At 43.7% G+C, this 26,766-nt stretch overlaps 1 protein-coding gene and 1 long non-coding RNA gene across 2 annotated transcripts in view; both read left to right on the plus strand.

Moving 5' to 3' along the window:
- Positions 1-26,766, plus strand: part of SCD5 (stearoyl-CoA desaturase 5) — a 141,137-nt gene that overhangs the window by 57,838 nt on the left and 56,533 nt on the right. The gene's annotated exons all lie outside the window — the stretch shown is intronic.
- Positions 16,065-17,367, plus strand: LOC139082544 (uncharacterized). Its single transcript, XR_011538638.1, has 2 exons — positions 16,065-16,243; positions 17,011-17,367. It is a non-coding gene; the product is annotated as an uncharacterized lncRNA (long non-coding RNA).

A 26,766-nucleotide genomic window follows, 5' to 3' on the forward strand; every position in this document is an offset into this window, starting at 1 on the left:
GCCTGCTCTGCGCTCACAGGCCCTGCAGGCTCCTCAAAGCTCTCCTAGCCAGACTGGCCCTGTGCCAGGCCTCGGCCCAGCAGCTGCGTTCTGCACCCTGGATTCCTGACGAAAGCAAAATAAGTGCTGCGTCCAGCTACAACCAGCTGGCGACCACGCGAAGTCCGCGAGGAGAGTTCTGCCGTATCCTCCACACCCCTAGCCCCAGATTTTTGCTCTCGAGAACAGTAGACTTGGTTAGTCCTCTGCATATCAGTGACAGAGTTGAAAATGAAAGTGAAATGAAAGGAATTGAAAAGCACTAAAACATCCTAAGGAGGTGGAATATCCCAGTCTGGTAGTTGATGGGTCTGGGTGGCCTCCTTGCACCCCAGGCAGGAAGGTTAGACTTGCTTTGAGGAGCCGTCCCTGGAAGAAGCAGTATTTCAAGAGAGTGAGCTCTTTGTGTTCAAGAAGATGGTGTGTAGTAGTGTAGTGTTTAAAATTCTTTCTCTTAAACATATCCCTTCCACTCTCCCCCTTCCATTACAGTCATGCATCGCTTAATGACGGGGATATGTTCTGAGTAATGGATTATTAGGCCATTTTGTCATTGTATGAACGTCACAGAGTGCACTTACACAAACCTAGATGGTATAGCCTACTACACACCTACGCTGCATGGTACTAATCTTATGGAACCCTAGTAGCATATGCGGTCTGTCATTGACCAGAGCGTTATGCGGTACATGGAATTACATGACTCTAATTCCAAGACTGTTGAGTGTTCCATTGACAAACTTCTCTTTACCCAGACCTATTGGGTGCAGAGCTGTGCTGGTGCTCTTGGAGGTGGAGTGAAATCCAGAGCTGACTGCTTCTCTCAGGGAGTTTATGGTTGAGCTTATCAGATGAGGTATAAGTACAAGAGAAGGTAGCTGACTAGGACCCTCTGTAATCCTAACCTGGTGTTCAACAGCCACCTGTCCGGCCTCCAACCCTGGCCCAGCCTCCCTGCTCCCCCAGATGGCCCTCTTCACTCTCCTCACCACCTGAGATACAGCTTCTGTTCTCTTCCCGGAACCCCAACCTCACCCTTCCAGCCCCAAATGAATCTCTCTGCCTTCTGAACAACAACCTACTCATCTTCACAGACTTGGCAATTTATCACAAACCTTTGGGATGGATCCCTCTTGGTGGCTTGGGTTCTTTAATTTCGGTGTTGCAGTTTAAGCTTTTGGAGGCTCAGAGATGGTTTCTTCACTTATGAGGTGGATTGGGGAGGTTTGCATGAAAAGATCCGTAGCTGCCTTGGCCACACAGAAGTTCTGGCCCTTCTCCAAGTGCCTCCATGCCTTTCTCCTTCCTCTCTGCCTGGGAAATTCCCATTCCTTCTCAAAAACCCAGGTCAGAAACCACATCCTCTTTGCAGCCCTCCTGACTCCTCTGGATGGACACAGTCACTGCTGCCTGTAGCTCCTGGTCTCCCTTTTGGTTTGCTGTCTTAATCCTGGGCCCTAAGGATTAAGGGCCCTAAGGGTCTCACCATCAGAAATGGGAGATGAAATCTCCCTCAGGATTTCTTCCCGAGGTCAGAGCTTCCAGGACTGGTGCACAAGTTAGGTCCCCTTTGAGAGCCTCATACTTGTGTTGTGCTGGGAAATAACTGGCTTTATTTTGATTTAAAAGACTGTTTCTCAGAGATGCAAATCTTGGCTTGAGATGTGACCTTTGGAAGTGACCTTCCTGGACAATGGGGACGGGAATAGTCTTCACTCTGCAATTTGGAGCTTCTGCTCTCCTGCTGGTTGGAGAAGTGTCTTAGACATGGAAACATGCTTTGTAAATGGGAATAATAAACAGTGGTTCTTAACCTTGCCAAACTTTGTGATCACTTGGAGAGTTTTAAAAATACCAACGGCTGGGTCCCACCCCCAGAGGTCCTGATTTAACTGGTCTGAGGTGCAGCCTGGGCTCCAGAGATTTTTGAGTGCTCACTAGATGATGCTAATGTGCCACCAGACTGAAGACAGCTTCCTGGACAGGCTGCCTGATGACTATCTGCAGGAACGAGGAGACCCTTAATTGGTAACTCCAGGGGACACACAATGCGGGGAAGAATTATGAGAACTAAAATATGTTCATTAAAAGAAAAAAAAAAAAAAGGACAGGTAGGCAAAAACAAGACCTGCACAAGTAAATTCAGGATGATGATTTTTTTTTTTTTTTTTTTTTTTGAGGAAGACCAGCCCTGAGCTAACATTTGCCGTGAATCCTCCTCTTTTTGCTGAGGCAGACTGGCCCTGCACTAACATCCGTGCCTATCTTCCTCTACTTTATATGTGGGATGCCTATCACAGCATGGCTTGCCAAGCAGTGCCATGTCTGCACCCAGGATCCAAACCATTGGACCCTGGGCTGCCAAAGCGGAACTTAACCGCTGTGCCACTGGGCCAGCCCCAGGATGATGTTTCTTAAAATAGTCTAACCTACTGGACTAGCATAAGGCAAGAAAAAGATGCAGAGGAGAAAAGAGAGATAGTCTGCTCATTGAAAAGTTCAAGGCCAAAGAGGGGAGACCAAGAGAAGCTGGACCTTCCCAGACATAGGGAAACACCAGTTGGTAAGGGATTTACCTGTGAGGTCAAAACAGTTTTGACTGGCTGTCAGTGGAGCTCTCCAAGGGGCAGACAGGGAAGATCATTACTTCTCAAAATAACCGAAAGGAAACCAAAGCTTGGAGCAGCCCCTGTCCCTGGGGAATGAAAGGAGGAATGTTCACAGAGGCTGAGGGTGCATAGGTGGACCATAACCTCTGAACTGGGGAGGCCATAACCCAGGGATGGGCCTGTGCACTCAAAGAGGGTGAGAAGGGGTGCCTCTCTGAGTGTTTGAAATATATTCAACTCTGCAGCCAGGGGGCCAGGGTGCACAGCTCGAAGGGCACCACTCTCACTGTGCACTGTGTGGATGGCATCCTTTCATGGACTATTGCAGAGACAATGCAGGTTGTACCCTCTGCAGTTAGGCACCGCTAGAGCCTTCTCCACTGGATATCATTGTTGCACTGAAGTCCCCATGTCCCATTGCCAATTTTGGGGTTTCACTTGAATCCAAGGATGAGTAGTTCAGAATCTGATGGATCTGTCTGATGGAGAAATCTCTCCTTACTTGGATGTGAACTGAAGAGCCTCAAAATGTGAGATGGGGTGGCCCTAACACAACCCAACTTTATCCTGTGATGAGAGTAAATAAAAATAGACCCCATTCCATTAGAGATGGGACAGCCTCCACCTTGTAGGATGAGCCAGGAAGCAATGATGGGTGTATAGGGGAAGAAGAAATTTTCCTCTACCCTTCTAGGTTCTTTTGGCTAGTCTAAGAATTAAATTGACATGAGACAGACTAACAGGAGAAAACCAAACAAAATTTAATAACATGCATACACAGGAGAAATCCAAGAAAACTGAGTTAACTCACCAAAATGGCCAAAGCCACCACCTTAAATATCATCTTCAGTGAAAGACAAAAGAGGATGTTGGGGGTAGTGGTTTGGAACTTCAGAGAGTAGGAAGGCAATTCACATAGAGATGGAAAAGCAAATGTTTGGTAAACAAATGTTGCCATGCTGTATAGAGACAATGGGATATGGAGAGGACTCTGATCTCTAGGCTCTGCCTAGTCTCCCCCACCACACGTAGCCCATAGTCTTCATAGATATCCCTGGTGATAGCTCTGTTCCTTTTACAGGCCATTTATCTATATCCTTTTAGGCAGTTAAGAGTGAGGTAATAAGAAAAACTTGTGAGTCTTTTGTCTCTTAAAAATAATCGGCCTAGGGGCCGGCACAGTGGTGTAGTGGTTAAGTGTACACATTCTGCTTCGGCGGACCAGGGTTTGCTGGTTTGGATCCCGGGTGCGGACATGGCACCACTTGGCATGCCATGCTGTGGTAGGCGTCCCACATATAAAGTAGAGGAAGATGGGCACGGATGTTAGCTCAGGGCCAGTCTTCCTCAGTGAAAAGAGGAGGCTTAGCAGCAGTTAGCTCAGGGCTAATCTTCCTCAAAAAAAAAAAATCAGCCTAAAATAATGCTTATGTTAAAGAGACAGATTTTGTGTTGGCCCTTTCAGTCCTGCCATCAAAACTTTAAGCAAGAAGTTTCACAATCCAGCAGCTAAGTTGATAGATTGCTTCATCTCACTGAACCAATCTCTTAGTCCTGACAATACGTCAGTCCAGTTAAATTCATTCAGGAAGCAGTGATGAAGGTGGGCTCCTAAAATTAGGCTTATATTATGTAAGCAAGCAATCAGGCATTTAATAAGAGGCATTCCTATGGAAACAAACAAAAAAAACCCACAAAGGTTCATGGTTGGAGCAAATTATAAACCAGTTTCTTAGCCCAGGGGGCAGCTAGTCAAGAAGATTTCTAGATGTCAGGGTCAAAGCTTCTTTTGCAGTTTGAAATGTGCCTGATGATGTCATCAGGTGTTCAGTAACTTTCTGAGTGGCTTATGTAGCAATAGGCACAAAGATTGTCTAAACATGGGCTATTGTGGCGATTTCACTAAAGTTTATATCAAGTTATTCACATTTAGTTTGCAGGGCTTTGAGAAAAAGGGTGTTTTTAGTTCTCAGTGATTCCAAATCAAAAGGATAGGAGAAAACTGAAAACATTAGTTTGAAGAGTTGTAGTCATATATTTGAGGAAACTAGAAGAATTCAGGAATCCAGTCCAGTTTGTAGGTGGAAAACAAAACCTCACAGACAATTAACAGAACTAGAATCTAATATTCACAAAGGTGTGCTACTGAGACATAATTTTTCTCTCTAAAATCACCCTCCTTTCTACCAAAGATAGACAAATTAAGACAAGTTTGTTTGAAAAATAAGTCTAGTTTCAACACACTTGGCCCAATCATTTACATAAGTGTAACAAGAATAGCAATTGGTCATATAGGCTCTTTTAAATCTGCTTTGCTGGAACTTTTCAAAAGGAATCTCAGGTTGAACTTTTAAAGCCCTCTCCAAGCCAGGAAAGTCATGCCAAGGACTTGTCATCAGACTCTGCCTGCAATACCTGTACATTTGAGTGACTGTCTCTCTTCTTGAGGCCCCGAAAATATCTTGAAGTTCTGCCAGGAAGTGACCTTCTTTACTACCTGGTAAGGTTCCTGTAAGCAAGGTACAAGGCTGATGTTTCCAAGTGCCTTTATTTTGTTCCATAAAGTTAATCTTCATTCCTTAAAGCTGTCTGCTCATATCTGAGTCTATGTATGTATCTCGCAAATATGACATTCCAATCAAAGCCTTGGTGACATAACCAGTGTTTCCACTTGTGTCCCCTTATAAGGAGAACAGATTCTTATTGAACATATGCAAATAACTATATTGCCATGAAAATAAGAATACTCACTAAGAGTTTCCAAATTCTGGAAGGATCAGGTAGGGAGAAAAACATAAATGTTTCAATTCTGCTTACAAAGGTATAATTTACCAAATTGCTGTAGGTCATTGGTAGCTTAGGAGAAAAGAAAAAAAAGGTTTTAAAAAGTCAATGTTTCAAACAGAAAGTCATAAGAATTATATTTGTCCCTATCAATTCATTTGGTTCCATGTAATCAACTCTTGATCTTAGTGGTTTTATGACGCCCTTGGTTTCTCCATAGAGTGCTACAGTTTCTTACCTAGTTCGGTTTTATGGTCTGAAAGTTTACTGGAAACTTGTATTCTACAGTGTCAGAGTCCTTTCCATGAATTTCTCTTTGTAGAGATTAAACATGTTTGCAAAAACATCAGAGTAAAACAGTAACACTTAAAGTGGCGTGGTTAAAGATCTGATTACAATGCAATTGACAAGGAAATTTGGTTATTTCTATGACATATGGCATTTAAGATAATAACTAGAATTATGACTGATAACATTATATCAGGACATATCAGATTTTAGGAATTCCATGTAATTTTTAGAACATTTATATTAATAACATTCACCCATGGAATATAACTTAAAAATGTTTATCATCGTTGATTTGACAATGCTTCCCATGTACTTTAACATATCAAATAAGCTCAATTAGTTTAAGATCTCCCTTTTTATAAGAAGAGAGAAAAAATTCTTTGAGAAGTCCCAGGAGCTCTCTGGAAATTCTCAGTTACTTTCAGGTAAAAAAACCCCAGACTTTAGGATTTGAATTTTGGTAAGCTTGTCAAAAATATAAAGTGTTTTATAGCACTTTATCAAATAGGATCTTGGTCACTGTGAAACAATACTTAGTTATCCATATAACCAAAATGACATTAGAAGATGTTAAAGGCAAACATAGAGAGTTAAACAGTTGGAAAATAACCTTAGCTCTCTTAATAGAGAGGCCTCAGCTTTTTTTTTTTCTTTTTTTGAGGAAGATTTTAGTCCTGAGCTAACATTTGCCTCCAATCCTCCTCTGTTTACTGAGGAAGATTGGCCCTGAGCCAACATCTGTGCCCATCTTCCTCTACTTTATATGTGGGATGCCTGCCACAGCATGGCTTGATAAGCAGTGCGTAGGTCCATGCCCAGGATCCAAACCGGTGAACCCCAGGCTGCCGAAGCAGAGTGCATGAACTTAACCACTGCACCACTTGGCTGGCTCCCACCTCGGCTTTTTTAATGTAGGAAATTGTTTTGATAACACAGAAAATCTCTGCTTTTTAGGCAGACTACTCAAAAGTAAACAAAAACTTTTCACAATCTCTTTATTAAGAGCAGACCAAAGTCCAAGAAAACTGCCCTTTTAAAAGAGAAAACCAAGTTCTAATTTTGCACCAGCTTACTTTTGATATTAAAACTCATTTACTTAATTAAATTCCAATCTTAGCCAGCTTGATCATGCATAAAACTCTTTCTCAAGGTTCTTTTCCCACAAACCTTCTATAACTTCCTTTTTTACATTCAGATTTTGTTCTTTGCTTTCCCTCTCTCTCTTTTTTTTCAACCTCTCTTTAGGACAAAATTACTTTTTTTTGGTTAACAAAATGCATTTTCATTTTATATATATATAGAGAGAGAAAACACACATTTTATTTTCCTTGACTACTAACATGTTTCCCTTATAATTTTAGTAGTTTTCATTACATATATTAATTAAAATTTTTAATCCCTACAAACCTTAATTTCTAGTGAAAAATAAATAAACAATTATGAACTGCCTTTTATATTAGCATTCTTTGGCTTGGCTAATTTATAAATACTTTTCATAATTTTTAGGAACACATGCTACTTCATAGTAGAATCTTTCAATAAAGCACAAGGCATGTTGACTAATAGATCCAAACATCTTTAGTTTCTCTGTAATAAGAAGACAAAAGCAGGTAAATTAGACTTGTTTGGAAATTAATGTTTCAGTATTTTATCCTATTTGAAAATGATCTAGATAGTCAATAAATTTTCCATCATTTAATGTAATTTAGCAAAATTCTAAGGTTTCAAGTTACCAAAAGATTTTGAAGTTATTATTAAGTACATATACCATAACACATAACTGTTAAAATGTTCACCTGAAAACTTTTATCTTGCATCTATTTAATTTACTTGTTCCCAATAATTATGTTTAGATTACCTAGAAAAACTTCATGAGACATTAGACAAAGTCAGCCGTCAGTTTTTTTGCTGCCAAATTTTGTTAACAGAAATAACATGAATTTGTTTGTTAGTATATTTGTTTTTTAGTAAATTTGTTTTTTAGTAAACCTTGGTAGAAAAAGTTCTGTATTTAATACTGGTAACTCTAAAGATATGCCTATTTTTAATTAAGCCAACAAACTTAGATTAGCTTTAGTAGCAAATATTTTCTTAGATCACATGATCCTGAAATTAATCTGGGTTAGTCGCTATAGTATTTTTGAGAGTATACTCAATTTATAAAGTGCTTGTTTGTTTTTAAGGCAATTAAATAGAGCTCTCAAACTAGTCTTGTTAATACTATCTGGAGGTAGAAAATATATGTTTACAACATACATATATGAACACACACATAAACACACAGACAGATGCAGAGATCTTGTAGCCTCCATTTTGAATTTTTCCTTAAATTAGATTTTTGAGCAGGGGTGCTTCCACAATAGTCTGCATCTCCACAAACTCCCCACCCCCTTTTCTCCCTTCAGTCTTAGGAATTGGGGATGGTCTAGATAAGAGTTCTCAAAGAGGTTACAAGCCTTTTGAGATAAGCAGGGAAGGTCTTGAGATTGGTGATGGGGAATGAGTGGAGTCTGAACTGCCTTCAGAGCTGCGTTTCCCATTTTGCAAAGATTTGTAAGATAAGGGCAGTTGCTCTCAATTCCTCAGAAATTGGGTTGTAACTTAAATGACGTCATAGGTTGATCTACCCATCCAATTACATTATCCCTAATTTGTTTCTTTCCCTCTGGGTACAGAGTTTTATTTTAATTTAGGGAAGAAGGCCTACAAAGATTCCTATCAGGTTCTGAATCTCAGCTTCCACTTGGCCAATGTTTCATCATAGAGCTACTAAAAAAATCCTTCTAAATATCTTGCCAGTTTTCAGCTGGGACAAACAGTAAATATCTCTGGCAGTATTAAACAACTCCATGGACCCAAGAGGCGTCCTCAAAGATTATTACCTTCTTGAGATCCAGAGTCTTTCCCAAAGATAGCCAAAAGAAAGAACTGACAGCTAAGCCAAGCCCTTAGGACAGAAAACGAGAAAAGCAAGAAGGTGATAGTTATCATTGGGAGAGAAAGGGTCAATAACCAGTGGGTCTGGATTTGGAAAGGAAGGGACAACATGAAATTTTGTTTTCCTCTCTTCACTGAGCATTACAGAATGGCCATTCAGTGGAGGTAAAATGGCTGTTGTCCAGGGGACGTACATTCCCTGGGAGGGGGTTCTAGGGTATAACCACGAAGGATACTGCAAAGGAAGGCCTTAAGCTGGCAGAGCCTGATTACAGGGCCCAGCAAAGCGAACTTTACTGCCTGTCCCAGGTGCTTCTGCTAAACTCATTTTCTGGCTTCAGCATTTACGTGAGTAACCTGTATACTCTTAGAGATTAGGCAGGAGTGCTCTCCGTAAATCTTGTAGGAAAAACGGAGGCTAAAACAGGCAGATGGGGCCGGATTTTAAGAAGAGATTTTTACACTGGATTTTTGTTTAAGTCTAAACTTTTGTTCTCTCATCTTGTTAAGGAGTCCCTAAGTCTAGTTGTTACATTTTTCCCCCCTTTTTCTTCTTGAGTGCAGACAATTGTACTTCCAATGTCCTGATTTTTTACAATATCTGCACATGTCTCAAGAGAAATAGGAAGGGGTCTGCGTGGAGTTTGATTTTTGTTCTACTTTCTCTCCTTCCATCTTATTAAGGGAGGCTTAAGGCTAACCCTTATACCAATTTGAGAGCTCCCTAAAAATTTTTTTTCTCAGTTTTGAAGTTTTTCCAATTTAAAGGATCCACATCTGGCCATTGATGAGTAGGATCTTAATAGCAACTCAGACCCATAAGCCTTTTCATGGCTTAACCATGGATGCAATGGGCATCCCCAAAGGAGAGTGCAAGGGATGCAGCCCTCCCAAGATCCGAAAAGTTCACTCCAGAGTTAGCCTACGAACTATGAGGTGCCCCGTTTTTAAATAGCCATTCCAAACACAGGGAATCATGTTTCCCCCTCTTTTGAATAGAATAGGGTGACTTAAAAGTTTACCCCCGTTTTTTTTAGATTTCCTAAGCTTGCAGGCACCTACTCGGCTGCATGCCAGATGCCTATGTGTTCTCTGGCTGGCGGAGATAAAAGACCATCTCTGGGAGGAAAGGAGCAACAAAATCAAGAGTACTTATCTGAAATCTTAGAGTTGCTTTTGCCCATAAAACTAGTTTCACAAATATTTTCTCCAGCTGATCTAAATTTAAAAAAGGAAAACTCACCACTCTCTTTTCCACTGGACCCTGCAGGTAGAGATCTGGGAGACTGACATGGTAAGAACTCATACCTCCCGCCGGCTCTTGTCAGAGGTCCACGATCTCTCAGCTGCAGTAGTCGTGGAGTGAGCAACCAGTTAAGTTGTATCCCTTCCTTGTCATCAACTGGAGGGGAGGAAGAAATTTTCCTCTACCCTCTGCATTCTTCTGGCTGGTCTAAGAAATACGTTGACATGAGACAGGTTGACAGGAGAAAATCAAATAAAGTTTAATAGCATGTATACACAGGAGAGACCCAGGAAAACTGAGTAACTTGCCAAAATGGCCAAAGCCACCACCTTAAATACCATCTTCAACTAAAAACAAGAGAGGATGTTGGGGGTAGTGGTTTGGGACTTCAAAGGGGAAGAAGGCAATTCACGTGGAGATGGAAAAGTAAATGGTAAACAAATGTTTGTCATGCCTTGCAGAGACAGTGGGACATGGAGGGGTCTCTGATCTCTGGGTCCTGCCTGGTTTCCCCCACCACACTTAACCCACATTCTTCACAGACATGTCTGGTGATGGCTCTGTTCCTGTTACAGGCCGTTTGTCTGAATTCTTTTAGGCAGTTAAGGGGGAGGGAACAAGAAAAACTTTCTGAGTCTTGTTTCTTAAAAATAATCAGCCTAAAATAATCCTCATGTTATAGAGACACATTTTGGGGTGGCAAATTTTCTTCTCCTTCAGGTGCCCTTCAGAACTTTGGAAATGCAGAGGAAAAAGAAACGCTATCTTTTTTTCCTCGACCAGTCAAGACTGATTTTGTGTTAGCCCCTCTGGAAAGGAACAGGGTGAGGAGGGTTATGCATGTGACAGAAATGTGCCCAAAAGCATAGGCTTCATCCAGCCCAGCAGGTTTCAACCTACAGATTGTAACCTATTAGTGGGTGTGAAACATTTTAGTTTGGATCGTGACCAACATTTAAAAAAATAACAAAATAGAAAATATCAGTGCTTTGCGTATGGTGAGCTTTGAGGATTGTTTTATGAGAATTTTATTTGTTATATTTGTGTGTATTCTAGGTTGCCGTCTGTAACATATTTTACTGCAAGTCTCTTAAAAAAATAAACAGCTGCCTCCTTAATGAGCAGAGTAAAAATAACTAGTCTTTTCAATCTCAGGGTTCAGGTAACTTGTTTGGCCAGGTGGGGAAATCCTATTAGCCTTGCTGTAAAAATCCAAGGTTATATTTTTATAACGAACATGCTGGTAGCAGAAAGCCATTGTGTGTGCCTGTGTTTCAGAGCCTTCGGAAGGACGCTGTCTGCACGTGACTGATAGAGGGTCTCCAGGGCCTCAGAAGCTCAGAGACCCTCCAGGTGGCTTTCCCTCCCTTCTTTTCTTGACTCACCTTGTCAGTTGAATCGCTGCTCCCCTTCGATTTGGGCCAAAATCAAATGCTTTTTTCCAGGGCTTTATTTTCATAAGGTTTCATGTCTTAGAATTTTCATGGATGAGCTAAAGCTGTCATAATAAGAAATGGGAAAAAAAAATAGACCCCTGCCGCCCAAAGCTGTCATTTTTGTTTGTTTGGCGAGACAAGAATGAGCCGTGGAGGTACTATGAGGAGTTGATGGTGAAGAGGAAATAAACTGGGGTGTGGGTTTTACCTTCAGAAAGTCCGTGTTGGCTGACGGGAGTGATGGCTTTCTTGGGGTTTGAATTGAATTCACATTCAAGGTTTTATTCTAAACATCAAAAGCCTTTGCCCTTGGGCTCCCTCAGCTCCGAGGAAAGTTTAATATCATCTACGTTGCATGTGAAATGGAAAGATTTATTTATTTCTAAAGCTTGGGGAAGTTATTTTTTTAAAGCAATAAAAGATTCCAAGGTCTTGACATGGATTACAAGGAAACTTTGGCCTCCTTGTTCTGGAACTACTCTGACTTAGTTTTTCTTTTTTGTTGTGTTAGGGCTTCAAGAAACCCTTCTTGAATTCTTCCTGATTATTATCCTGAATACGAAGCGTACAATCTGAATGTAAACAGAATATGCCCACTGTTTTCTTTGTATGGCAGAGGGTGAAAATTCCCTCTTACTTACCTTTGCTGTGCTCATTAGAGAAAAATGCTGGGGCTGGCCTGGTGGCACAGTGGTTAAGTTCATGTGCTCTGCTTTGGTGGCCCGGGGTTCACAGGTTCAGATCCTGGGCGCAGACCTACACACCACTCATCAAGCTGTGCTGTGGCAGGCATCCCACATACAACGTGGAGGAAAATGGGCACCGATGTCAGCTCAGTGACAATCTTCCTCAAGCAGAAAGAAGAAGATTGGCAACAGATGTTAGCCCAGGGCCAATATTCCTCACCAAAAAAAAAGAAAAGAAGAAGAAAAAAGAAAAAAAATGCCCCGTATGGTTTGTTTCAGAAGCAGTACAGCCCTGTACAGCCTGAAGGACGGGCTCTGGGGCTAGAGTGTCTGGGTTTTTATCTTTCTGCTGCCACTGGTACACCTACCACTTACAGTCACAGTCACAGCACTTAGAAGGATATTTGTCATCTGTCTACTGTGTGTCAGGCACTTGAGATTCCTATCTTTAATCTTAAAAATAATTCTTCGAGATTTCTTTTGTTCTTCCCATTTTACAGATGAGAAAACTGAGACTCAGAAAGGATCAGAGAAGATCTCAAATAGTCACTTGTATACCTTTTTACGTTGTTTCTTTTTTGTCTGACTTTTGTCTTTCCCACTTATTTTAAAGCCTACTTCTTTGTAGGCAGGAAGGAGAAATATGCATGTATTTACTTTAATCACTTTGTGTCAAAAAGCTATCACAAAGCCAGGTTTAATCCGTGCTTTCTCACGCTGGCCCTCTGCGTTCTGATTCTGAAGTTTGACTGGTTGGTGTGTTAATGTGTAATGCAGTGAAGAAAGATGAGATTTAGTATTTGTGTATTGACTCTCAGTGACACTTGTTTTCCGCAAACTTTTAATGTGAACATTTTCAAACACAGAGAATTTTCAAGAATAATACAGGAGCCGGCCCTGTGGCTGAGTGGTTAAGTTCACATGCTCCACTTTGGTGGCCCAGGGTTTCACTGATTCGGGTCCTGGGCATGGTGGACCTAGTGCTGCTCATGAGGCCATGCTGAGGCGGCGTCCCACACAGCAGAACTAGAAGGACCTACAGCTAGAATATACAACTATGTACTGGGGGGCTTTGGGGAGAAGGAAAAAAAAGAAGATTGGCAACAGATGTTAGCTCAGGTGCCAATATAATTTTAGTCATCTAAAAGTAAGTTGCATATGTTATGGCTCTTTATCCCTAAATAATTCCACATGCATACCCCCAAAATAAGGACATTATCATAACCTAATAATAATCTAATATCTTGTTTATATTCAAATGTCTCCAGTTGTCCTCAAAATATCTTTTATAATTGCTTTTTTGAACCAGGATGCAAGCAAGCTTATTGCATTGCATTGGTTCTCACTGTCTTTAGAACACACCCTCACCTTGGACATTGACTTTTTGAAGAGACCAGACCAGTTTTCTGTAGAATGTCCCCCATTTTGGATTGTCCACTTGTTTCCTTTTTTCCTCTATGTTCTGTAAACCGGGAGCTAGGTCTATAAGCATATTTAGATTACAGTTAAGCATATTTAGCAAGAACGCCTCAAGGGTGATACCACGTGCTTCATATTCATCATATCAAAAGGCACCGAATGTCAAATTCTCCTACTATTACTGATGCTAAGTTTCATCTCTTGGTTAACCACCAGATTCCTCCATTGTAAAACTCTGTTGTCCTCTTCACACTTAATAAGCAATCTGGAGGCTGATGCTTTGACACTGTGGGGATATCCTGCTTCCCAGCAATCCTTCGACCTAATGATTTTGTCGTCTGTCTTATTCTGCTGGCACTGCTGTAACAAAGTACCACAGACCGGGTGGCTTAAGCAACATTTATTGTCTGACAGTTCTGGAGACTAGATGCCCCAAATCAAGGTGTTGGTGGGGTTGGTTCCTTCTGAGGGCTGTGAGGGAAGGATCTGTTCCAGGCCTCTCTCCTTGCCTTGTAGACGGCCATCTCTCTGCGTCACTTCACATCATCTTCCCTCTATGTGGGCCTGCATCTAAATTCCCTCTTCTTATAAGGACGCCAGTCACACTGGGCTAGGGCTCATCCTAATGACCTCTTTTTAACTTGATTCCATCTGTAAAGACCCTGTCTCCAAATAAGGTCACATTCTGGGGCACTAGGGGTTAGGACTTCAACAAAGGCATTTTGAGGGAGACAGTTCAATCCATAACAGCATCCATTGATGATTCTTGCCAGAATCCATTATTTATGAGGGTCTTAGGTTGGGTTCTCTGAAAAACAGATTCTGAGTTGCAGATTTCTAAGCTGGTTTATCGGGGACTGTGTGTGTAACCCTGTGAGAGAGTAAGAGGGGTTGAACTGCAATGGAGTTGCAATAGAGGCCTCAGTCTAGGCTGCAGGCAGCCCTGGACAGGATGGTCCTTCAGAGATGTCACAAACTGAGGCAGAGGGCCAGGCCTTTGTACCCCTTTATCAGCTAAGCATTGGATGCAGGCTGCCCCCAGGGAGGGCACAAAACCTTGGGCGGGGCAGTTTCCTTCCATGGAGGGCAATGCCTAGGGAGAGACTCAGCTGCGAGCTATTAGGCCCAACAGTGGCGCCCGTTGGAGGAATACGTGCCTGCGTCCTGAAGCGAGGGCTGGGGCAGGTGCCACAGTGTGCAGGACAACTGGGGCTGCAGAGGATGGTGTCCCTTAACTCTACACTTACTAGCTGGCACGCTTCTGAAAAGAAGAGCTTTCCCACGATAACTGGGAATGAATTATAGTTCTTTCTAAAAGACAGGGTAAATGCTGAAATCTTTCCCGTTTACTCACCAATTTTCTGAGTAAGGAGTTGACACCATTCAACTGTACTCAGGATCCCACTATGACTTGTGTGGCCCCTTCCACCATAAAAAACTAGAAATTATATTTTACAACTGTGTTGGTATAAAGACAGATATAACCCAGGCTGGATTCATTATTATATATTTATTATTGTATTAATTTGTTTTCCCTGTGAAGGAAAAGTATTGTGGGCTTTTGGTGCTGTGTCTTCTGTGCCTAACGGATGTTAGCCCGGTTATGCTCTGATTGGGGGCCAGGCAGGTAATAAATGAAGAGGGTTGATTCCCAGTGTGTATACGTGTATGGGGTGAGAGGGGGTGACTGTCTACAGGGCAGGGGCATTTAGCTCCAGTAGAAAGTTGCCATGCAGAAAAATGAGGTGACCTGGTGTTGCCAGATCCTTCCATTTGTCAGGAGAAGCCAGAAATAGGGATGTTTAAATTTGAAATCCTTTCTTTTTCATTGTTGGCTTAGTTTTTCCAAAATCTAGGCTGATTGCTGCCTGAGGGCTGCCAATTTAAGGAGTCTGCTAGTCGAGAGGCTCCCCTGGGAGGGATGTTGACCGTTTCCACACTCAGTCTTTTCCAGAAAACCTGGTGCATGGAAGGTACTCATGCCTGTTTGCTGAGGATCGAATGAATGAATAATTACGTTTTGCTAAGGCAACGTATTAACATTAAGTTGGATTTTATGCATCAAAACCAGTGAAGATCAGAAAACTAGGCCCTGGATCGTGCTGCAAAGAAAAACAAATCTGCATTGGGTTATTCACAGCAACTTGGCAGGAGTAAAAATGTGTGAAGAAAACCCTTGAAACCAGAGTTCGGGAAGTAGGTCAGGCTGCCTCAGTGATGCAGTCACTCATCGGAGAATCAAAGGGGATTTCTTGGTATCTTGATAGAATGCTGTATTAAGTTTTTAACTTTTTTTTTCTGTTTAAGGCAGAAACATTATTGTGGTAAAAGCAATCTTGCAAAGACTGTGTTTTGTCGGTTTTTTCCTTGGGGGGCACCAAGTATACCTCTCTACCCAACTTCTTCCTCTCTGTCCTTGGCCTGTGGTTGTGGATGGGGGGAGTTTGGTCAGAACCCGCTGCGTTCCTGCCAAGCCCCAGGGAGGATCTTTCTCTGGTCAGAAGAGAGGGTGGCAAGAATGAGGAGATCCTCGAGGAGAAACGGGCACAGAGGGAAACCAGGGCTCCCAGGAGGCTTTCCCTCGACTTTTCACTTCAATTCCCAGCTCTCTTGGCTCAGACATAAAAGCAACAGTGGCCCGTGGACTTCTCTTGACAGAACTTTTCCCAAAAATGCCCCTCCAGGCCTCCAAGAGTCTAGGTCTCCCCGTCTTCATGCTTCAATGCTGACTCCTTCTTCAACGCCGGGTCCCGGCTTCAGCCACTGGCTGTCTCAACTCCACCACAGAAATTGCTGGTAAGAAAAGAGAGAGATGACCCATAACTACCCAGATAATCAGATGATAAGGGCAGAAATTATTCTTTGTTTTCTGCTTCCCCCAAATTGACCAGTTTGCATGCTGTTTTTAATCTTAGCCTTCCTTCAGAGGGACTAACATTTTTGATGTTACAGTTTCCCATTTATGGTCAGAGACGTTAATGAATAATGCTGGTAACTATAGCAATATAAACTATATGTACACACACATTCTCTCTCTCGTTCTCTCACACACTCTCTCTCTCTCTCTCACACACACACACACACTTACTGCCTGAGAGAAAATCAAAACTGAATAATGAAAAAGGAAATTCAGTGTACTCCTAGTAGAGTAAATGATTCTCTTTGTATTCAGCTATCCCTAATTCAAATTTCAGTAGTTGTGTTTTCATTTTGATTGTTTGACAGAGAGAGATGGACGATGGGAGGTATCCTGAATCGTAAACTCTGAGTGTGTTTGCTCTTCCTAAATCCACCTCAGGGAACCTGGGAGGGCTGAGGATCGGGGTAGGAAAGAGTTACTGTTGAGACCTGGGCCTCCTTTCACAACAACTTGAAGGCCCTGCTTCCTGCTCGCCCAGCTCAGCCTGGCAAGTGTTACCCAGTGATAGGAATAATGGTGTTTTTCCGGCAATGTTTATAGAGATATTACTATTTGCTAAATACCTGATGTCCATTTTTGTTTGTCTCACAACAACTGTTTGCGATAGTCTTTTGTTGTGTTTGGTTTTTTGTTTGTTTCACAGATAAGAGAACTGGGACTGAGAGTAAGATGGTAACCGCCCCCCTCAGCTAGGAAAGAGCAGACGGGCAAGTCTGCTACCTGTGCGCCCTCACTTCCCCGTGCAAGGCGCCTGCATTCTCCAAGAGCTGTTCCAGCGGGCTCTGAGGCCCACTCCTCCGAGCCAAGCTTTGTGCCATTTGATGGCGAGGAAGAGGCTTTGAAGAAGAAAGTAAGAAGGCAGAGAGGGAGCAGGAAGCGACAGGGAATAGTGGAAAGACTCCATCTAAACTAGTTTATGCTCTTGACCAGTTCTCTCTCAAGGACTTGCTTTGGTGTCATACTGAACAAATACTGATAGATAATAAAACAATAAAAGAACTTTGATTTCTGTTTATTTTTCACATTTTTAGTAAAATGTTAAGCGATTGGCAGCTCCAAATTTAGCTCTTCTGACACTCGTGTGGCCACTCCCACTAGATGCCAAGCATTTTCAAAAGGGGACCTGAAGCAGAACAGGGCTTGTCCTCAATGTTTTCTTAAGAACAGAAGAAAACGGCTCTTCCCTGCCCTTCCCCCAACCATTCAGTTTGGTCAGCTTGTTTGACATGCTTTCCTTCAGGAGAAAGGCTGTCAACACCAAGCTGTGATGAGTAAGCGCTCTTAGCATTCTGTTTCACAAATTCTTATTCCCGTAGAGGGGTCTTTCTTCTCTAGCAAGACCTCTTCCCACCTGGAGGCCCAAAGGCACTGCTGTGGTGCACAGGTGAGCTTCAGCGTGATTCTCAGGCAGCTCAGGTGTTGTGTTTTTTTGTTTTGTTTTGAGGAAGATTAGCCCTGAGCTAACTACTGCCAATCCTCCTCTTTTTGCTGAGGAAGACTGGCCCTGAGCTAACATCCGTGCCCATCTTCCTCTACTTTCTATGTGGGATGCCTACCACAGCATGGCCTGCCAAACGGTGCCATGTCCGCACCTGGGATCTGACCCGGCGAACCCTGGGCTGCAGAGAAGCGGAACGTGTGAACTTAACCGCTGTGCCACTGGGCCAGCCCCAAGGTGTTGTGTTTTTATATCATGGGATTGTTTTGTGATACTTGGAAGGCAATCTTTGTCTCATCTAAATTTTAAAATCTGCCTTAAAGAAACTTTTTCACTTTGTACCTGCAAAAAGAAAGAAAGCAGGAAAGGAAGGCAGGAAGAGTGAGCATCATGCTGTGGGTCGATGAGACAGGACTTCCATCCTGGGCTTCTGTCACTAAAAAACTTTTTGCCTACATCACAAACCAAGAGGAGAAACTAGATTTCCTTGGTCCTAAATGAGTCTCCACAGGGATTACCCACTGCCTTGCAACTCAAACTGTGGTCCCCGGGACATTGCTGTGATACTACCTGGCAGCTTGTTGGAAGTGCAGAATGTCAGGCCCCACCGAGACCTATTGGATTAGTATCTGCAGTTTAAGAAGATGCCCAGGTGATTTGTAGACACATTTGTTTGAGAAGCACTGTCCTCATCCATCACTCCCATACCACGCTTGTAACTGCTATCTGGGGGCCCCAGAGTTGCGAACCCCTGCCTTGTCATGTAAGGTTCTAGAGTACGTGGATAGCTTTTAAAGCTCCTCAAGTAATTCTGATGCAACCAGCCCAGCAGCAGAAGAAGCCCATTGGTCCAGCCTATGGAGGCCAGCCTCCTTGGGCACAGAGCAGCGTGCGTCTGCAGGGGCGCTTGGAGAATATCCAGCACAACTTCTCCAGTTTCAGCACCCTAGCATCCATCTTCCACACATGTTCACATCTGTCATTCTAAAGCTGATCATAGCAAATCTGTTAGTGGTACCCTATTGTCCTCAAGATCAAATATATCTTGGCAGAATACATATATCTCTTCCTGGTCAGGCCCCTGCCTGTTTTTCTCATTTCACTTTACCTCACAGCCCCTCCCAGGAGCCAGACCAAACCCCCCGCCACTGCCAGAACACACAGAGCCTTCACCCCTCCACGCCTTTGCTCACACCGTTCCCTCTGTCTGGAATGCTTGTCCCTCCCTCATGAGCTCATCCTTCAGGTGCTCCTGTAGTAACTGTGCCTGTCCTTCATTGTTCCCATAACCCACATGATTTGTTTAATGTGCATCTAGAGACTGCCCACAAGTAAAGGGACCACATCTGTCTTGTCTGGACCTGGATAAGAGCAGTTTTGATTGGGGATGGAGATGAGGGAAGGAGGACAGAAACCTGATTGAGTGGGCTTAGGAGAGAATGGGAAGTGAAGAACTGTAATCTACAATCAGCAGACAATCCATTCAGTTAGTTTTGCTGTAAAGTGCAGCAGGGAAATGGAATAGGAACTAGATGGGGAAGTGGGGTCAAGAGAGGTTTTTTAATTTCTTTTTTTAACATGAGAGAAATAATAGCATGGTTGTAGGCTGTGGGAATAATATGGAGGGAAGGTATTTGATGACACAGAGAGGAGGGGAAAATTGCACAGCATTTGAGTCGGATGGAGGTGCACGAGGAAGGGCCAGCTCTAAAAGGAGTGTGGACTGGCCATCTGTGGTAATGGAGAAATCACAGAGTCCCCAGGCTCAGATGCTGGAGGTGGTGGAGCCTGAGGATGTTCTGCTGGTCTCAATGAAAGAGGGGGGAAGGGAGATGTTGGGGGCAAGGTGATTGCAGCAGGTGTGAAATAGATGTCCAGGAGAGAGGCAGCGCATATGGACCAGGGAAATGTGATATGATTGCTGGGAGATGTTAAAGCCCAAATGTTGTTAGTGGTCATGAATTTCAAAGTGAGATTGATCAGCATGGTTGTGTATTTTTCTCTAGCTAAGTTAGTTGCACAGGTACCAGCGGAGAATACATGGAAAGACAGACATGATCCCTGTTCCTCCTGGAGATTATGTTTTAGAAAGGAAGATGGCATTAGACCAATAATTCCTTGTTTAACTACAGTGTGATGATTGCCATATCGGAAAACACAGAGGGCAAGGGAGCATCTGACAGAGCTGCCTGGCCTAGCCTGGGTACCTGAAGTGAGCCCTTCATATATGGAATGAGGTCTTGGAAAGACCCTAATTCTTGCCTTCTTTTGTTGTTCGAATTACAAATAGCGTGGTGCAATAGCAGAGTAGTAACACGTTATGCCATAATTTTGTGTTTCTTAATGATCTGCTATGACTTTCATTCTAATTGTCATATAAGCTGTCAATCAACCAGGAAAAGTGGCATTTGCCGAGGACTTTAGAGCCGTCTAAGTGGACCTAACCAAAGGCAGGAAGGACTGAGGAAAATAGGCAGTACATGTAAAATGCACAAAGTGTATCTTCTCTCTCTTATTCCATTCCCTTTATGTTGGATCGTCCCAGAAGATGTGGGCAGTTGTTTAAAGATTCATGCCGTGGGAAGAGAGAACATATCTTCCTGTAACCCATGTGCAGCACAATAGAGTGTGGTTTAGTGGAAGGAGGTGGGAATTGCCAAGAGGGGCTGTTGGTTATTGTAAGTATAGTGCTAGAAGGTTTTAGTAGTAAAGGGAAGCCACTGCTTCTCAGCCCGCGGTCTCCAAGACCCTGAGAAAATGTTCAGATTTCGAGTGAATTGTTGAAATAGTACCTAGGAGGAAATTGCCTCAGAATCTTGAACCTTGTAAACCCAAACCTGTAGAGGGAAGAGGTAAGGTCTGATTGAAATTCTTTTTTTTTTTTTTTTTTTTGAGGAAGATTAGCCCTGAGCTAACTGCTGCCAATCCTCCTCTTTTTGCTGAGGAAGGCTGGCCCTGATCCATGCCCATCTTCCTCTACTTTCTATGTGGGATGCCTACTACAGCATGGCTTGCCAAGCGGTGCCATGTCCGCACCTGGGATCCAAACTGGCGAACCCCAGGCCGCCAAGTGGAACGTGCACACTGGGCCACTGGGCCGCCCCCTGAAATTCTTTGTAACACCGTTTCATGAGATAAGGGCCGTCTGATGCCAGCCCTGTCACTGGTAGCCCCCATGAGACCTCTCTCAAATCTGGACAGTCAGGTAACACTCTGGGACCCTGGACCAGCAGCATCAGCACCACCTGTGAGTGTGTTAGAAACAGAACTCATGGGTCCCGCCCCAGACCTACTGAATCCGATTTCTTGGAGTGGGGTCTAGGACCTGCATTTTGACAAGATCCTCTGGTGACATGTATGGCACATTAAAGTTTGAGAATCAATTACCTAAACTGCTATTGCTCTTTCATCCTAGTTCTTTTTTTAAGCTAGTTTGTTAAATACTATCAGAAATAAATTACTCCTCCAGCTCCCCCACGACTCGAGAGAGATGCCAAGAAGCAAGAACAGGGGCAGTCACACCGGGAGAATGAGCAGGGAAGGTTTCAAGAGCTTTCCTAAGAGGTCAGAGCAGGATTCTCTACCTTGGCACTGTGACATTTGGTGACGATAGCTCTTTGTTGTAGGGAGCACCTGGGCACTGCAGGACGCTCGGCAGTTTCCCTGGCCTCCACCCACTAGGTGCCAGGAGCACCCTTCAAGTTTTGGTTTGAGACAACTAATAACGTCTGAAGACTTTGCTAAATGTCCCTGGGAGGGGAGAGCAGGCAAAACCGCTCACCTCCTTGAGAACCACAGGCTTGGAATGATGGACAGTGTGCGTGTCTTCAGAGGGGGTTATCAGGAAGGGAATATTTACAGGAGCAGTGGAGTGGCCTTCATAACCGGGGCAATAATCTGTGCCAGCCCGCAGGGCTCACCAGGCGTGGCGTGCATTTTGCATGCATTACTTCTTTTAATCTTTACAACAAACACGTGTTTGTTATAAAGCAGGTACTGTTTTCCCCCACTTTATGCATGAAGAAAAGAAGGTTTAGAGATTGTCACACGGATGAGTGATAGACCGGGGATTCAATCCCAAGGCCATTTTAACTATTACGCTGTGTTGCCAATCCTGTACATGTATGTATATATGTATCTTCTGTATGTCTCTCTCCATCTATGGGTCTGTTGGCCTTTCCCTGTCTATGTTAGGAATCTGGGAAGGATTGGAGAGGACAAACATTTATTGGCCAGGGCCCCAAACAGACTTTCAAAACTCCTGAGGTGGTGGGACAAGCAGGTATCCCGGTGCGGTGTCTTCTCTCATTGCAGCGCCCCTCCCTCCCCCTGCTCCCCTCTCCCAGCCCCGCGGGAGACTTCACCCGCTGCTTCCCCCACCTCTCCCCTTCCCTTGGTCGAAGACAGGTCTCTGCGTGCCTCTGCGACCTCTCCCCGGGGGTCGCAGCGTGAGCCCGCTGCACACACCTGCCCCCGACCCCCCAGCCCGGTGCCAGGATATCAAAGGCTCCAGCTGGCCACGGCCTGGGGGGCAGCTGCACCATCAAAGGGAGCCGCTGGGAGGGGACTGCGAACAGGACCTGGAGTTCACAGGAAAGGGTAGCCTGAGCCGGAGATCACTTAGCAGTTACCGAGGCCCCGCGGGTGCCAGGGGCTCCGCAGAGGGTCAGCGCCTGGGAAGCTGGGAGAGAGCGCAGCGCTCTCTGGATCTCGCTTTCTCCGTTGGTAAATTGAGGGCATGCGACCAGATGGCCTATAAGAGAGAGTGTAGCTCACAGGGCAGCGGTTTCTCAGCCCTGCTTGTGCGTTGGAATCACCTGTGGAGAGAGATGCCGGCTCTCCCCGCCCTCGTCTCTGATTCGATCCGCCCTGGGGCCCTAGCGCTGTTTAAAAACGCAGGTAATTGCAATGCACAGCCCTAAAGGAAAAGCTGTGGGGCTGGAGTGAGCTGGTGTTTGGGCCCCAGCTCTGTCATTGTGAGATCCCAAGGCGGTTACTTAACATCTCTGGGCCTTAGTTTTGCACATCTGTAAAAATGGGGATTATGATATCTTCCTCAGAGGAGTAAAACAATAAATGTAGCAATAGGTACATTGGTAAAGTGACAGTCCCTGGAAGGTGTTCACTGAGAGTAGACCCCATCTACAGCATCCCTCTGACATGCTGTAGGGCAGCGCTGTGCTGTTTTTCTTCAAAGAGGAATTTTAGTGTGCATTGGTTTAAGAAATCAAGAGAACTACTTCCTTTTGGACTCTATTCTCAAATATTGATCTTTTCATCTTATCACTCCTGTAATAGGGCTTGTAATGATCTTAATGTATGCAAAGCATTTGAAGGGGGGCAAAAGAAGATTATTTTAAGAAATGTTAGAAGGAGTCATAGCAAGATATTAACAGGGGTTGATTTGGGGTGGTGAGGTGGACAGTGTCTTTCCCCGTCTGCTTTCTGCTCTGTCTTCTACACAGTTCCATGCTCCATGTCCTTTGGTGTCCTCCCCTGGCTCTCAGCACAGCATCCAGTCACCTTACTGTGCCTGCCAAGACCTGCTTACCCACCCTGCTTGACCCTTTTCGTCACCCCTCCTCTCTTACCTTGGGCTTCAAACACACGCTGCTTTTTTTTTTTTAAATATACATAACATAAAACTTATTATTTTAACCATTTTTAAGTGTGCAATTCAGCAACATCAAGTACATTCACAATGTTGTGCAACCATCACCACTATCCATTTCCAGAACTTTTTCATCATCCCAAACTGAGTAGTGAAACTCTATACCCATTGAACACTAACTCCCCACCCCCTACCCCTGCCCCTTCTATTCTACTTTCTGTCCCCATGAATTTGCCTATTCTAGGTACTTCATGCAAGTGCAATTATACAATATTTGTCTTTTCACATCTGGTTGATTTCACTTAGCATAATGTTTTCAAGTTTCATCTGTATTATGTAGCGTGTATCAGAATTCCTTTTTACTTTATGTCCGAGTAATGGTCCATTGTATGGATATACCACATTTTGTTTATCCATGCATCTGTTGATGGATGTTTGGGTTGTTTCCACCCTTTGGCTGTTGTGACTAATGCTGCTGTGAATGTGGGTGAACAAGTATCTGTTGAGGTCCCTGCTTTCAGTTCTTTGGGGTGCATACCTAGGAGTGGCGTTGCTGGATCACATGGTAATTCCATGGTTAACTTTTTGAGGAACCACCAAACTTTTCCTCAGTGGCAGCATATTTTACATTCCCAGCAGCAATGCACAAGGGTTCCAGTCTCTCCACATGCTTGCTAACACTTGTTATTTTCTGTTTGGTTTTGTTTTGCTATAGTGGCCATCTTAGTGGGTGTGAGCTGGTAGATACAGGCTTTTTATCAGATCCTCTTCTCCAGCCCAGGGCTTTGCATCTATTGGTCCCTCTGCTGGAATACTGCCTCCTTCTCAGCCTTTAGGGGTTGGCTTAATTCTCACTTCCTTTGCAAAGTTGTCTCTGGTCCTCCAAACTAAGTTATCCTGCTTTTAATCTCTCTTATATTATTCTGTTCATTTCCTCTGCAGCACTTGCCATAAATTGTAATTATATAGCAAGTAATTTACTTTTCAAACTCCTGTCAACTCAAGGAAGGAAGGGGCCATGTTTGTGTGGTCACCTGGGGAACCCAGTTCTGAGCTCAGTGTCTATAGGAGCTTGTAGGGGAGGAAGAACATTCCTCTATTGTCTAGGTCCTTCTGGCTGGTCTAAGAATTAAACTGACATGAGACAGAATCACAGGAGAACATCAAACAAAGCTTAATAACATGTATACATGAGAGAGTCCAGGGAAAACTGAGTAACTCGCCAAAATGGCTGAAGCCGCCATCTTTAAATACCATCTTCAGCTAAAGACAAAGGAGGATGTTGGGGGTAATGGTTTGAGACTTCAAAGGGGAAGAAGGCAATTCACATGGAGATAGAAATGCAAATGTTTGATAAACAAGTATTTGCTGGCCATCTATAAACGATGTGACCAAGAGTCAGAACTTTGATAAAAATAGGCTCGCTTCTGCCTTTCTGTCTATCACACCTATTTTACATTGCACTATTGTTGTCTTAGGGTATTAGCTCCTTCCTGGAACAGGCTTTCTATCTTAAATTCTTTTAGGCCATTAGGGGGAAGGTCAAAGTTTTTTTTTAGAATCTTTTGTCTTTAAAAATAATCAAGCCAAAGAGACACATTTTGGGGTGGCCAATTCTTCTTCCCCGCAAGCTCAATAAATTGTCTCATGGAGCCTTGGGTCGTCTGGTACTCATGTTTGTGACAAGCTGAGGCTGAAGTGGATGCAGCGTGATAGTGCAGGTATTATTGCAAGTAAACCTGCTGGCTGGTAAAGGCAGAACACAGAACAAGGGTTTTGACCTTCAGTTTGTATTCTGAGGACATGATGCATTCAAGCTCCTCCCACTAGAATTAAGACAGCCTCCAGGGGTCAGGCAGCCAGCATGGGTATTCAGAGTGTGGGCCTTCCTGCTTTAGATTATATCCTGGCTGTATCACTTTCTGTCTAGTTTCCTTCATCTATAAGAAGGAAATCATAATATTACCTGCTCCCTAGACTTGAGGTGAGTATTCAACAAGTTACTATGTATGGAGTGTTTAGAACAGGGCCTGGCACATGGAAAGCTCTCAGGCAATGGTAGCTATTACTATTATTTATTAGCTTTCACTCTAATGCTAGAGACATAGATGGTAAGTGAGGGTGAAAAAGCTCTACCAATTGTTCCCTTCCGTCTACTGCTCAGGGATGGGTCTCGAAGGGGGCTGTCCGTCTCTCCCTCTGATCAGGTCCAGAGTTAAGGGAGTTTTAATTTTTTGGTTCTTGGTGTCTCTCCGGGACTGTTCTCCGATTGTGTGGTCCAGAGGGGGTCACGACACTCATTCTCCAAACACTGTTCCCCCAGGTGACTTGGGATAGATGGGAGGCTCTGCCTTCCACCGTGGAAGCCACAAGGGCCACGGATTGTCCCTCTTCCGTTGCTCAGAGCTAGAGCGTGGGCCTGTGAGCCACACCTGGGCATTCAGGTGATTCTTCCCTGGAATCTTGGGTCTGGATAGATTCAGGCATCGGTGTAGGGTTAAATAGAGACTCTTCTTGGCAGCTCTGGAAGGTTTGAGAGTCCATAGTGTGACATGAGTGTCCGGTGGTGGCAAGTAGTGATGAGATGATGATGCCTGAGGTGGCATCCTAGGCCAAATGGTTGATTTTTGTTCATTTTGTGACATGTCAATTTTATTTTACATTGAGAATATATAGATGATAACAAAACCTAATAGAAATTCACTAGTAGTTTTTTTAAAATAATGGCTTTATTGAACTATAACTCATACCATATAACTCATCTATTTAAAATCTGCAATTCATTGGCTTAGAGTATATTCACAGAATTGTACATTCATCACTAAAATCAATTTTAGAACATTTTTATCACCCTTTACCTCCCAAACTCTGTACCCATTAGCAGTCACTCCCCTCTTCCTGCCCAACCAGCCCCATGCGACACGAATCTAGTTTCTGTTCCTATGGGTGGCAATCTGTTCTTAAATCAGGATTTAACCTCTACCTTCTTTCCCTTGAGGGAAGGTTCCTACTTAAGTCTTGAGTTAGTTACCTACTGCGGCAGAACAACTTACCCCCAAATGTAGCAGCTTAAAACAACATACATTATTTTCTAACAGTTTTTATGGAACAGGAATCCAGTACAGCTGAGCTGGGTCCTCTGCCTCAGGATCTCTCACAAGGTAGCAATGTGTTAGCCAGGGCCGCAGTCTTACCTGAAGGCTGATCTGGAGAAGGATCTGCTCCCAAGCTCACTTACATCGTTGTTGACAGGACGTGGTTCCTTGAGGATTATTGAACTGAGGGCCTCATTTCTTTGCTGACTGTTGTCTGTAAACCATCTTCAATTCCTTGCCACAGGGACCTTCCAA

This window comes from Equus przewalskii, chromosome 3 (genome assembly GCF_037783145.1).
Source record: "Equus przewalskii isolate Varuska chromosome 3, EquPr2, whole genome shotgun sequence".
In the NCBI taxonomy this organism is placed as follows: Eukaryota; Metazoa; Chordata; class Mammalia; order Perissodactyla; family Equidae; genus Equus; species Equus przewalskii.